Below are 15,178 nucleotides of genomic sequence, written 5' to 3'. Positions count from 1 at the left end.
AAATTAGGTTCAGATATCTGTTAATAAAAGTCTTTTTATTAGTAAATGTGGGCATGTATATATAACAATTTTACAATTCGTTCGTCTGATTGCAAACAACAGTGATGCTGTAAACAAATTAACATTTAAACAACAAACAACGATTAATTAATGCATCAATTGACTGAAAAATCCAACAGCTATTTTGAATTGAAAAAATCAACAACGATTAATTACAATAGTGATATGCTATAAAAAATTCAACAACTATTTTGTTGCTAATGTGAAGGCTATTTAGTTAGAATAACGCTATTGGTATACCTTGAACTACACGAAAGTATACTAATGACAAATTATTTTATTTTTAATTTTTAATTTTGAATTTTAAATTTATTTTAATTTTCTATTTTAATAGTCTGTTTTCAAAAAATTAAAAATATATTATTTTTTTCATTTTAAAAAATTGTTTCTTAAAACAAAAAATTAGAAAACGCGTTTACTTTAGAATTTTGAATAAAATTAATTTATGATATTTTATTCAATGAATTTGATTATTAAATGATAAAATTAACTTTTTTTAATAAAATTTTACTATTAAAATAAAATAATAAATTTGATTAATAAATTACTCACATCTGAGTAATAATTTATATTAAATATTATTATATTTTTTATGTGTAATATACTTAATAATATACTATTATCTTATATTTTTAATTATAAATAGGTATACTATATTTTGTAAATTTAAATAAATATAAAAATTTATTTTTAAAATTTAAGAATAAATTTTTCTTCATTTTTTCCTTCTTTTATTTTTTAGAACAAAAAACATGAAAAATGAATTGTGTTTTTCATGTTTTGAATTTAGAGATTGTTTTGGTTGAAAACAACAAAAAAAATATTTTATTGTTTTGAATTTTCTTTATAAAATTTTTTCTTGTTTTTGAAAATATATTTTTGAAAATAACAAAGCAAACGTATTTTCATTGTCTTCGAAAACTGAAAACTAAAAATGGGTTGAAAACAACAAAGATGACGCAGTCTTAATTTTTCTTTTTTCTTATTAAGTTAATTGGAAGCATTTGTGCCTAATCACATGTAGAATTTTCCTTTGTCTCACTACAGTCCTTTGCATTGTAGTTGATAATCAGAGCACAATTTTAAATATTGGCTCCATTTGTTGTAGCTTAATTAAAGAAATTATAACTTCTAGCTTTTTAGATTATAGCTTCTAAAACTTAGAATAAGTTGTGAACCTGTTTGTTGCAACTTCTTAGAAATTGTAGTTAAATAGTTGTGGTGTTTGATATGATAAGCTGTAAAATAACTTATTTTTGTATAATTATCCATAATACCCTTAATAGTTATAGAATGATAATTTAAAAATTAATTGGTGTATATATATAAGTTTTAAGTATTATAAAAAAATTAATTAGAGTATAGAGAGAAAGAAAGATGGTGAGAGAGAGAGGAAGAGATCTGAAAATGGAGATGGCGGTGGAGAAGAAAAATTCATGATTGCGTAGACAAGAGGGTAATTCTTTGTTAAAAATAAAGGCAAAATTGTCACAAAAATGTAATTATTTAAGCAGAAGTTGTAAAAGCTGGGGTATCCCAGCTTTGAAAAAGCCAACTTCTACCTCTTCTAAAAGCTAGTAGAATCTATAAGTTAGAATTCCATAAGTTGAAACAAACACTACATCCCAACTTTTTTGAAGATAGAAGCTAAAAGTTGCAACTTTTAAGCTGCAACAAACAGGCCCATTAGTTTGTTTGGTTTTATCTTGTAAAGCTTGAGCAGAAGAAGGAATATTAGGTACCAAACGAGGTTTGGCCTTATTTGTAGTTACACTAAGAAATATAATACATGGATAATACACCTAAACCATTAATAATGCTTAGACTAAGCTCCAAGTTGGAGCATATATGTCATACATTACAAGTTTGTTACAAATAAAGTTTAGAGATGAGCTTAAAATGTTATGAGCTTGAAACGAAGTTTAGAGATGAGCTTGAAATGTTACTTTGTGAATGGAAATTAATTACTATGTGTTTATGTTTTAGTTAAAATGACGATTATTGCAAAATCACTTTGAATTACTATGTGGATTGGGTTTAAATTTTCATTATTGTTTTAACTAAAAGAAAATTAATTAGTAGTTTGCAAATTATTTCTATCTTGTCCTTATTTCTAGTTCGAATTTATTTTGAATCACATTTTACAGGATTACTATTTACTAATAATTGATAAAGAATGTCAACATCTAGGTCCTCAAAATCAAAAGTTATGAAAAAAATACAATAGGAAATAGGTCTGATGTGCGATGGCAATATGCCATTAATGTGGATAAGAACTCAAGAAAAGTGTAGTGTAAATTTTGTGATAAGATCTTTTTTGATGGTATTTTTGGCCTTAAACATCACTTAGCTTGTACTCGTAAAGATGTGGAGCCTTATGTAATTGTTCCAGATGATGTTAAAAAGGAAATGTTGACAATTTTGGTGAAGAATGCTGAAGCTACTGAAAGAAAAAGAAAGATAATTCATGGTATTGATGATTTAGATGAAGAGGGTGATTAGGTGCAACATGTTACATCAAAAGAAAGGAGTAAGAATACTAGTTTGGATGTTTTTTAAAAAGGGGGAAATATGCAAGTGCAACTAGAAGTATTTAAACAACAATTAATCATATATTGAAAAAGGAATTAAGAAAAGAATGTTACCAACTGCTAGATTTTTTTTATGTATGTGCCATTCCTTTTAATTGTGTAAGGCATCTTAAGTTTGCAAAGATGCTTGAATTGGTACGCAAATATAGATGTGGACTTAAACCTCTTTCCTATCACGAGATTAGAGTGAAATATTTAAAAAAAGAAATAACTCGCACCGTGGAATTGCTTGAGGAGTACCAAGTTGAATGAAAAAAAAACAAGTTGTTCAATTATGTCAAATGGGTGGACTGATAAAAAGAGGCGTTCAATTTGTAATTTCTTAGTTAATAGCCCAAAGGGGACAATTTTTTTTTACCTCAATTGATACATATGATATTTCTAAACTACTGACAAAGTGTTTGAGATGTTAGATGCGATAGTAGAGAAAGTAGGAGAGGAGAATGCGGTGCAAGTTATAATTGATAATGCTGCAAATTGTAAAGTTGCAGGTGAGATGTTAATTGAGAAAAGAAAATGGTTGTATTGGACTCCATGTGCTGCCCACTATATTGACTTGATACTAGAGGATTTTGAAAAGAAACTCAAAGTCCATTCTACTACCATTACAAAGGCTAGGAGGATATCAATTTACATTTATTCTAGAACTCTTCTTATTTTTATGTTGAGACATTTTACAAAAAAAAGAGACTTGATAAGACCAGTTGTTACTCGCTTTGCAACTATATATTTGACTTTAGGTTGCCTTGGTGAACTAAAAGCTCCTTTGATAACAATGTTCACTTCAAAGACATAGACATCTAGTAGGTTTGTGTCTCAACAAGATGGAAAACGAGTTCAACAAACGGTGTTAGATTCCAGATTTTGAAAAAATATAATTTATTGTCTGAAGGCAGCATTGCCATTGGTAAAAGTTATTTGATTGGTTGATTTAAATGAGTAACCAATTATAAGCTTTCTTTATGAGAAGATGGATTGAGCTAGAGAAAAGACTAAAGTAAATTTTAACAATGTAAAGAAAAAGTAAGTTACTAACTATATATGGTTTTATAATTTTACAATCCTTGCATTCTTTTACATACACCTATTTATTTAATTTTATCATTTTTTATGTAGTTTCAAGCCAATTTTAAAGATTGTTGATGAAAGAAAGGGATTTCAATTGCATAGGCCATTACATGCTGCAGGGTATTACTTGAACCCCCATTATCATTATAGTCCAAATTTTAAACTTGATATGAAAATAAAATTGGGACAATTTAATTGCATTGAAAGAATGGTTAGAGATCTAGATGAAAGGGACAAAATAAATGTGCAACTTGATATGTTTAAGGATGCAAAAGGGTTATTTGGCCATGAATCTGCTAAGCGTTCAAGGGATAAAAAGGTTCCAAGAAAGTGGTGGGACACCTATGGAGATGGATGTCCTGAGTTGCAAAGGTTTGTTATTCGTGTGTTGAGCTTGACATGCAACTCTTTTGGGTGTGAACAAAATTGGAGTGCATTTAAGATGGTAAGCAAAATATACTTAGTCATTATTTTAATTATGTTTTAAAATTTGAACACCATGTTTTGATGCAAACTAACAATTGGTTTGTGATAACTTTATAAATCATGTTTCAGGTTCACACAAAGCAAAGAAATTGTTTGCATCAAAAGAAGATGAATAACTTGGTTTTTGTAATGTATAATTTAAAGTTGAGAGATAGACAATCCATAAAAGATGAAAAAACTTTTGGCGTTGATGAGCTATCCTCAAGTGATGAATGGATAATAGAGGAGTTTATCCATATTGATTCCTCCAATGGAAATGGTTTATATATTCTCGTTGGTGCAACAATGATGGAGAGTGGGAAACATGAAGATGAAGGTGAAGATCATATGGTGTATGACCAAGACATAAATGATGATGAAGGCCCATCGAAGCCTTTAGGAGGTTCAAAATTGGATAGTAATGATATTTTTGCTGGCAATTTTGAACTTGAAGATGACATTAATTTAGAAGATGTTGATGATGATGGTGATGGTCATAGCTTGGACTTGGATGAAGATTTAAATATTTCTACTAATGATTTATTTTAGTTTGTATGTTGTGCTTATAATGACATAATGTAGAAGTTTAATAATGTTTGTTGTTTTTATGACTTAGTATTTTTATTTATATTTAAGAACAATGTTTGTTGACAATGATGATAATGTTTGTTGTTTGAAATCTTGATTATAGATGGATAAATAATAAATTGATGATAAATGGACTTAATATTTAGAAATCTCATATTATTTTGTATTTTTGAAATTGATAGATTAAGTAATTTTGAAATAAGTACATGTATTTCTCTTATATTAAGGATTATATTATTATAAATATATATTTATATAAATTAAATAATATTTTTAATTATCCATAAAATCTTACGATTTTATGATATGATTTTATGGACTCTCTTACGATCCCACTTAAAATACCAATTTTAACAACCTTGCTCTTCATCCACACGTTCCTGAAATTGGTTACAAAAAACAAGTGAACATTCCCGAACATGACCATTGCTATAGGAAACGATTGATCGGTTTTAAGGAAATGATCAACTGGTTTGCAACAGATTAGCGAGGACCAATCGACCGATTTGGTTAAGGTTCGATCGATCGAGTTTGTTCTCTCGTTGCAACTTTCTGTAAATTGCATCTAGGCCCACATTTAACTCTTAATGGCCCTTTTATTATCTCATAATGAAACCGAATCCCCCGTTAACTCTTAATAGCATGTCTGTTAACACTTAGTAATTGCTCCCATTAATTAAACTCATTTCATTAACTATAACGGTGTCATCATTAACTCTTAATGATGATCAATAATTAATTACAACATTACATCACTAATCAACCACTACACTCGGAATGTATGTGACTTTCTATGTTCATCACTTAGTAGCAATTGAGACACGTTAAATACTTTGACGTCAATCAAACTCTTTGATCTACAAGAAAAATCTTTCCATCTCCTCGATGTACCTCGAGAAGTCTTGAGTGATAACTAGCATTGTGTCAGGACGATCCTACCAATAATAAAGTCAAACTTTAGGTAATCCTATTAGAGCTTTTGATTCTCGTATACTATAATCCCTTCATCGACTGACATTCTGATCGAGTGATAGCCATGGACTTATCAAACTTATTGACTCGATAACTATACCAAGATCTAGCATGGTGTGATTGAGATGATATTTTGGAATTCCTTTCGAAATTAAAAACTCATTTCCAATCATGTGCACCCTGATCAAGGATTTATACAATCACAGACTAGTATTGATCGCATAGGATGTTCACCTCACGACGGAGGTCAATAGATCCTATTATCAAACACTTGCCTCCATACCTTACTATATAGAGACCACACAGTGCACATTCTCATTGTGATATATGGGTGGCTCCGCGCAACGAAAAATCTTTGACACCAACATATAAGACAATTATCCTATCTCCAATCTAAGGACCAATAACACAATCGAAGCCAATGACATATCATTAACCTTCTCAGTCATGTGATCTGTCACTTGTGTCACATTCAACAGATGTTAAACTAATATCCACCACATATATACTATATTCATTTCATGGATTATGGCATATGACTCATCATCTTTTATAATTAGTATCTTATACTAATCAAATGTAGAACCTGTCATGAAAGGAACTAGACCACTATAACCAATTTTTTTTTTAATGTTTCTACTGTAATTATTAACGGGTGCTGAGCAAATCAGCTTGCAATGGCTTTTGCTAGGAGATGCAAGGGAAAAGATTTGAAGCAAATTTGAGGCTATTGTAGTTGGGGGGGTTATGGTGTGGTTCTTGAAATGGATTGGATGAAGGGGGTAAGAACTATTAGCTTTGATTTTAACCGAACTGAGGTGTCCTTTGAGAAGGAAGGAAGAGAGATGACATTATTAGGGGGGAAAGAGGCTAGAACCTACAAAATGATATTTGGGAAAAGGTTATAAAAGGTAATCAAGGGGAAGTGGAATCAGTTGGCACCATTGTTGTTAAAATCCTGATTTTACGCGTACGACTTTACGATTTTACGATTCGAAGACCCCCAAACGATTCAAATCCCATGTAAAATCTAATTTGGGATAAAATCCTATAAAATCTCGATTTTACATGTACGATTTTACGATTTTATGTTTCAAAGATCCCCAAACGATTTTACGGTTCAAAGACCTCCATTGATTTAAGTTGTAATTTATAGGATGCTTCCAATGTCTCAATGTCACATAGCATCTGACATTGGAACTTATGCAATGAATTGTTATATTTTGCCTCTAAATTGGAACTTGATTTAATATTGATTGCATAAGTTCCAATATCACATAGCATCTAACATTAATTGCATAAGTTTCAATTTACTTGATTTAAATTATAATTTTTACTTGATTTAACATTGATTGCATAAGTAAATCAAGACAAACAAGTAATTAATTAATGGACCACCCAACTTCAAATCGGGATATTACTTGATTTAATCAATGTTAAATCAAGAAAAAATTGCAATCTAAATCTAATGGAAGACGTTGGAAGCATACTCTAAAGAATTTTAAGCTATATTTTACCTCTAAATTACCTATATTTTTCCTCTAAATTGCCTATACCAACCTGCTAGTTTTTTAGCTATATTTTAAAAGTATCATCTTTTGAATTATAATAAGGAATAATCAGGTTATTAAATGATATTAATTTATTTTCTACAAAATTATGTTATTATACACATATATTTACAAAAATTAAAGGGTATTTTTAATTATCTCTAAAATCTTACGATTTTACGATTCTATTTTACAATACGATTTTATAGACCCTTTGTCGATCCCACTTAAAATCCCGATTTTAACAACCTTGGTTGGCACACATTTTCTCAATTGTGGTAGTAGAGGAGGTATAAGGAGATCAAGGAATGCATAGGGAGATATACCTAACAGTCAGCACACCCTAGGGAATACCAGATTAGGTACACCACTTGGATCTCATTAATAAACTGTTGGTAGAGTATAAGGATCTTTCCATTGAACCCTAATCCCTTCCCCCTACCAGAATGTTTGACCACTCTATTAATAGAGCTTGCTAACATTAGAACTTACTGTTACCCTCCAATTCAAAACAATGAGATTGAGAAAATGGTTAAAGATATGCTCCAACAATCTATCATTAGACCTAGTTAAAGCCCTTTTGCTTCTCCAGTCCTAAGGATGGATCATGGCGATTTTGCATAGATTATTGCCAATTTAATGCCATGACCATCAAGGATAAATTTCCTATACCCTTGGTGGAAGATTTTTTGGATGAGCTTCACCATGCCTAATTCTTCTCTAAACTTGACCAACACTTGGGTTATCATCAAATTAGAATGAAACCCAAGAATATTCCCAAAACAGTCTTTAGGACTCATCATGGGCACTTTGAATTCTTGGTGATGCCATTTGGACTCACCAATGTCTCTGCAACTTTTCAATCTCTCATGAACAGAATTTTTGAACCCCATCTTTGAAAATTTATACTATTATTCTTTGATAATATACTCATTTACAGTCCTACTTTTTAACAACATTTTACTCACCTCAGAACCACCATTGACATCCTCAAATCTCACCAACTATTTATTAAGAAATCTAAGTGTACATTTGGTCAAGGGTAGGTGGAATATTTGGGACATATCATATTACAAGAGGGGGTGAGTACGGATCCAAGAAAGGTAGAGGTCATGGTGTCCTGACCAAGGCCTACTTCAGTGAGGGCCTTAAGGGGATTTTTAAGGCTAATAGGATACTACCGCCATTTTGTAAAAAACTATGGGGTCCTTAGCAAGCTCTTAATTGAATTGTTGAAGAAAATGAGATTCAACCGGGGGCTAAAAGTAGAAGAGAGTTTTGAGAAATTAAAGGGCGCTATGAGTAGGGTATTAGTGTTAGGGTTATCTAATTTTAATAAGCCCTTTATTCTGGAAACAGACGCAAGTGGAATAGGTGTAGGGATAGTCTTGGTCTAGGAAAGAAGACCACTGACATTCTTAAGCCAGATCTTGAGCCCTAAACACTTGGGGCTTAGTATATATGAAAAAGGAATTCTTAGTTGTGTTGGTGGCTGTTAACAATTGGAGGTACTACTCGGAACTGGGCATATTTATAATCAAAACGGACCATGAAAGTTTGAAGTTTATGTTGCAACATAAGCTTCAAACATAGCTACAAAGGACGAGAATGGCCAAACTAATGGGTTTGGATTATATGATATAGTACCAAAAGGGGAAAGAAAATGTAGCAGCTGATGCACTTTCAAGGTGCCATGAAAAAGGGAATTCAACAGCTATGTCATTGGTGGTTACTGAGTGGTACTTTGGTGGATGGTATGTTGAGGTACCAGGGAAAAATAGTGATTGGGGACAAAGCAGAACTTAAAAAGAAGATCAAGCAAGCCTTACATGAATCTCCATTGAGGGGACATTCAAGGGCATAGAACACTTATTTGCAGGTTAGGCAGATATTTCATTGATCGGGGATGAAAATAGAAGTTAAGGGGTTTGTGCAAGCTTGTGACACCTGCAAGAGGTGTAAATAAGAGACAGTGGCATATCCATGGCTACTACAACCTTTGCCTATCCCAGACCCAACTTGGCGAGTGTGTATATGGATTTCATAAAGGAATTGCCTAGGTCAGAAGGTAAGGATAGTATTCTAGTGGTGGTGGACTGACTGACCAAGTTTGTCTATTTCATAGAGTTAACTCTGTTAGTGTTGTGTGCCCTTAATGCTAGATTTGGATGACATCTAACTAATGAGGAGTTAATTTTTTCTAAATCTTAATGAATCATATCCCTATTTTTATCTTATATTAATATTTAAATTGAATAATTATACACATTATGTACTATTGTCAGGATGATATGAAAAAATTGACATTTGTCGCGTAATTGAAGATGTTAAATAATCAATCGGATGGCCAACGTTACTACTCAAATTCAAGTGCAATTGGGTCAACTATTAAATGGAGTCCAACACAAGGAAGACCCAAGCATTTTAAACACAAGGAAGACCCAAGCATTTTAATCACAATGAAGGCCCAAATCCAACATAAAGAAGACCAAAAACCCAACTTGTGAAAATCTATTTTTATTTATTTTTTAAATATATATTTTATGAGTTCTTCTTTAGGTGTGTGTTTTAACTAATTTTCTTCCACTAGTTAGGTGGATGTTTTGTGAGTGCCTATTAGATATAATTATGTCTAGTTGTATAATTTTTAAATTGTGTGATTTGTATTGCATCTTGTGGACTATAAATAGCTTATTTGGTTGCACTTGTAGAAGATCATTATTCTTGAATCAAAGCATAGTTGTGTTCTTAGAATTTCTCTCTCAAATTCTCAACTTTAGCTTATATATAATTGTGTTCTATTATTTTTGTCATCTTTATTATCCATCACCTGATTATGATCGGTTAATTTCTACCATTTAATTTCTACAATTTTAATTCCCGTCTCTTTATTATCCACCGTCTGAGTATGGCCGATTAATTTCTGCTTTCTATTCTTCTTATTTTAAGCGGTGTAGTATAGTTTGCTTCTGAAGTTTTATTATATGTTATGTTATTTTTTATCTTTCTTATCCACTGCCTGAATATGACCAGTTAAATCAAATCTTGGGTTAAGACAATAACTGTGTTCAATGCCAATAATTCCCAAAGAAAGCTGCGCTTTAAATGAGTGACATTAATTTAAATTTTAGTGGGAGTGTGTATTAATTATTGAGAAATCAACAGGTTTGGATTGGAGCGTAAGTCTAACTTAGAGCTTTTATGCCACGTATGGAAGTTACTAGAACTGGAAATGCTATCATACCAAAACCCGGATGATTAATTTAGTTGTTTTGCATATTAATTGCAATCGAATTTATGATAGTTGCTTAAACTAGAATCCCGCATATCATGTATGGAGATTGTTTAAACTAGAACTATCATAATCTCTAATTACATTTAATAACAGACTATCGTATCTTAAATTAAATTAATGTTACTAATCTTTTCTGCTAAAAATTGGGGATTAACGGGTTGGTACTAAAATTGTCTTAACTCAAGTGTTATCCAATTTTATATTCTTAAATTCAATGTCTATTTTAATTTCTGCCTTGTTTTATTTTCTACTATCCGTTATCTGAAAATCCACAAAAAAAATCGTGTTGCCAATTCATCCAGATGTGTGTGTGTGTGTGCGTGACATCCTTTTTTTCTTTTGCCATAAATAAATCTCTCAATAGACGACCTAAATTTATCCAGAAAATAAATTAAATTTGGACTACAACTGCACTCGTACACTGGCGAGTATAAACCTCTCACCAAAATAAAAGAAAAAAAAAATCTAATATAAATTTTATTGTGTTTTAATTGCAGGGTGAGAGTGCAACCACTAGCGGGGTTATTTTTATGCATTCATTATATCTTTGTATAAATCTATAAAATACAATGTTTTCTTCATTCATATTTTCTCTAATTAATTATATGATTGAATATCTAGATCTTCTATCTGAGAATCTTATTCTCAAAATATTAAGATTGTGTGACATGATTATCTGGTAACAGAATTTCTTAAACTATTCTTAGTTCTTAGATTCATTGGATAGGGACTTCGATTAATCGAGTATGGATTACCTCAGGAGTTACTACCTCGTTTGGTATAGGCATATCGATGGAAAGATGGTGTGTCACGCGCCATATGATATGAGATGTCGCTAGTCAAACTGTGGGTGGACGTTGATCAGTCGAATGTGACGTCGATGACTGATCACATGGACTGGTGGATAATAGTCAAGTCATTAGGTTGCGATGGTATGTTAATCCTTAGACTTGAATCGGCAGGGTTATTTTGTGTATTGGTGTGCGAGATTTGCTAATGAGCCAAACTATCTAATCAGGAGGTGGAAACGTTCATCTATATGATTTCGTATTGTTGATATATAGAGACAAGTGTTGAGAATAAGATTTGTTGCCCTCATCGATATTTGATGAGGTAAACATCCTATGTAATGTACTACTGATGTGACGGGACAGTCCTTGCCTAGGACAAATTAAAAGTCAGGAAAAATATTTTTTGAGGTGTTATCTAGTCACATTAATGAGGTCTGACACATAGTTACTAAGATTGTGAATTTGTCACTCCATGACTCTTGCTTAGTCGGGACGTTAGGTGATATAAGGATTATAACACACAGTAATTGTCAACTGTAATAGGTTCACTTAAAGTGAAACTTCACTGCCACATATACTGTACTGAACCGCTATTAGACGCTATTTAGGAACTCTCAGAACGTTATCGGGATTTAGAGAAGTTTCGGTGATGGATCAAGGGATTGACTAATATCGAAAAGGATTTTGGTGTTATCTAATTGATAACGGGTAGTGAATGTAGAAAGTCACACACCATATAGTGTTGCGTTTAGTATCGACATTGTATACCCAAAATATCTCTGGAAGTGATTGGTTAAAAGTTGAACCTTGGTTTCTCATGCCAATAATGCATAATGGATAGTGCATAGTGTATAGTGTGAAATCAATTATTGATTATACAGTAGATTGATGACGGATTGCAAATAGTGCACAGTGAACTAAATTATTGATTGTATAGTGAAATCAATTATTGATTGCATAATAACATGGGCATATTTCAAATAGGAGAAGAAGAAGAAAAAGGGGAATGGGGGATTGAATAAAAAAAATGAGGCATGGCCTCTACTTTCTCTCTATCTCTCCTATGCGTGCAGCTTATTCTTTCTCTACTTCTTTTGAAAATATTATGCCGCCACAGAAATTATACATGTAATTGTTACGCGTATAATTTTGAGATACAGGCACTGGTGATACACGAAATCTCTATGTCTAACATGGGAAGAGGTGACTGAAACAATACCATTCGACATACTAGATGTGGACAGATTAGGACCACCACAACATAAGGTGGATACGGTCTCAGTACATAAATTGTTTCTATATCCCAATCTTACATCGAATAGCATGTATACATTTTTTCTTTATTCAATTGTTAAATATGCGTGTTGCTTAAATACCCAAACTAGTCTATGGCGTCTATATTATATTCCGTTGCGTGTATTTGATATACGACAAAAATTTTATTTTTGTCCATATCGCCGTACACGCAATTTCCTTCAGTGGTATTAGAGCCTCAGCTTGATATTTAATGCATATACGCGGATGTATGTGTCAAATATTGCATTTAATCGATGTGTCGATTTCGACAGCTAGACAACATGTTCTAATTGCTTCGTTTTATGATTATGCGTTAATTCACATTTGACATTAATACGAGAATTTAGATATTATACTTGTTTGGATGTCGGACTGTATTATTTGACATATGTAGGATAAATATTTTCAAAATTATTTTAAAATAACAGAAGCGGATGTATGTTCAGGATGAGTATAGGGTTGGTATGAATGAATGAATGTTACAGCGTTTCGTTTGATTTAATTCAAATATGTAATAATTAATTCATTTAGGTATGTACTGAGGCATACATCTCTAATAGCTTCTTTTAGTCTTTATTTTACAAAAGTTATAAATGAAGATGGTGTCAAGGAGTTGATCGTAGCTAAAGCAGTGAAGCAACAATCCATCAAGGAGTTAATATGCGGCATAGTTTAAATTCTGGAGGCTCGAGTTTATTTTATGAACAAACCCATAGTCATCTTGGTTAATTTATTGTTTATTTTATTATTCAATGGTTGTGTGATACCATTAATCTGATGAGACCTTAAAATAAGAAACCCAAAAATCTTCCCATTAAAATTAATATTAGAGCTAAACGATAAATCTAATTTACCGTGGCTTTCCATTGTCATAGGGGTTCATTAGTCTGATTGGGTGTGCCAAAGTAACTAAAATGTGAGGTTACATTTCATGAAAAATTGTTTGATTTCTCTTATTAACCATGAGATGAGGCAGTGTTCAACGGCTTTCACTTAATCAAGTAACTAAAATGTGAGGGATGTGATGTTCAACTCATTGCACTTAACCAGACAATAGGTGGGATCTAACTAGTCTATCATACCAAAAAATTGTAAATGTATAGTTTATGATGGGTTCAAAGTCGAATGTCGAGCTCCACATATGATGTGGTGGCAAGTGTTGTTTACTCAATTATGAAAGTATTCCAAAAAAACTATAATGTGAAGAGTGATTAGTGGTTAATTTTGTAAAAATTTTGTTATAATTATACCCTTCTTTTGATCTTAAAAATGGCTTAAATTAGATATTAATATATATTTTATGGTTATATGCAAGTTTAAATTGAAAGATGAATGAAATGAAGTTCTAAAGTAAATAATAATAATATATAATATAATCTAATATATATATATGTGCCATGTGTAATACATATATATAATATATAATTTATTAATAACATTAAATTATTTTTTTTTTTAACCATGAAGACTTTAAGTCCATAAAGAATTCAAGCCCATGAAGAAATCAAGCCCATGAAAAATTAAACCCATGAAGAAATCAAACCCATGAAGAATTAAAGTCCATGAAGAATTCAAGCCCATGAAGAATTAAGGCCCAATTTGAGCAACCCATGGAAGATATTATTTGGAGAAGACCCAAGGATTATTTTTAATCCTAATGAAGATTAAAAATCAATTTATAGAAATCTATTTTTATTTTTTTATGTGAGAGCTTTATTATGTGTGTTTTTTAGCTAAAATTCATTTAACTATTAGGTGGATATTATAGCTAAAATCTATTTAACTTTATGAGTGCTTTATTGGTATGTATTTTAGCTAAAATCCATTTAATATTAGGTGTGTATTATAGCTAAAATCCATTTAACTTTAAGTGTATGAGTGCCCATTAGATATAATTATGTTTAATTAAATAATTAAAATTGTGTAGTTTGTATTCATCTTGTGGCCTATAAATAGCTCACTTGATTGCATTTATAAGTGTGATTATTATTCTTGAATCAAAATTTAGTTATTTCCTTAGAATTCTCTCTTTGAGAATTACTTTTGTTCTCTCTCATTTTCTTTAGTATTTTCTCTTGTGATCTTAGTTCCTTTCTTTCTTCTTTTAAATTCTTATGTCATTTATGGTTACTTTATTATTCACAGCCTAAATGGCCGGTTAGTTTATGCCTTTAAATTTTTGTAATTTTAATTCTTATCATTTAATTGTTCACCGCCTAAATGGACGGTTAGTTTCTACTATTTTAATTCCCGTCATTTAAATTCTGTTATTCAAATTATGTCATTTAAATTATTATCAATTAATTTTCAAATGGAGATGAGTAGCTAAATCTAATCTTGGGTTAAAGCAAGGACAGTGTCCAACGCCAATGATTCCCAAAGAAAGCTGCGCTTTAAATGAGTAACATTAATTTAAATTTCAGTATGAGTGTGTCTTAATTATTAAGAAATAACTAGGTTTGGATTGGAGGGTAAGCCTAACTTAGAGCTTTCATGCCATGT

Source organism: Diospyros lotus, chromosome 9, assembly GCF_014633365.1.
Source record: "Diospyros lotus cultivar Yz01 chromosome 9, ASM1463336v1, whole genome shotgun sequence".
Classification (NCBI taxonomy): Eukaryota; Viridiplantae; Streptophyta; class Magnoliopsida; order Ericales; family Ebenaceae; genus Diospyros; species Diospyros lotus.
Note: the sequence above shows the minus strand (reverse complement) of the source record.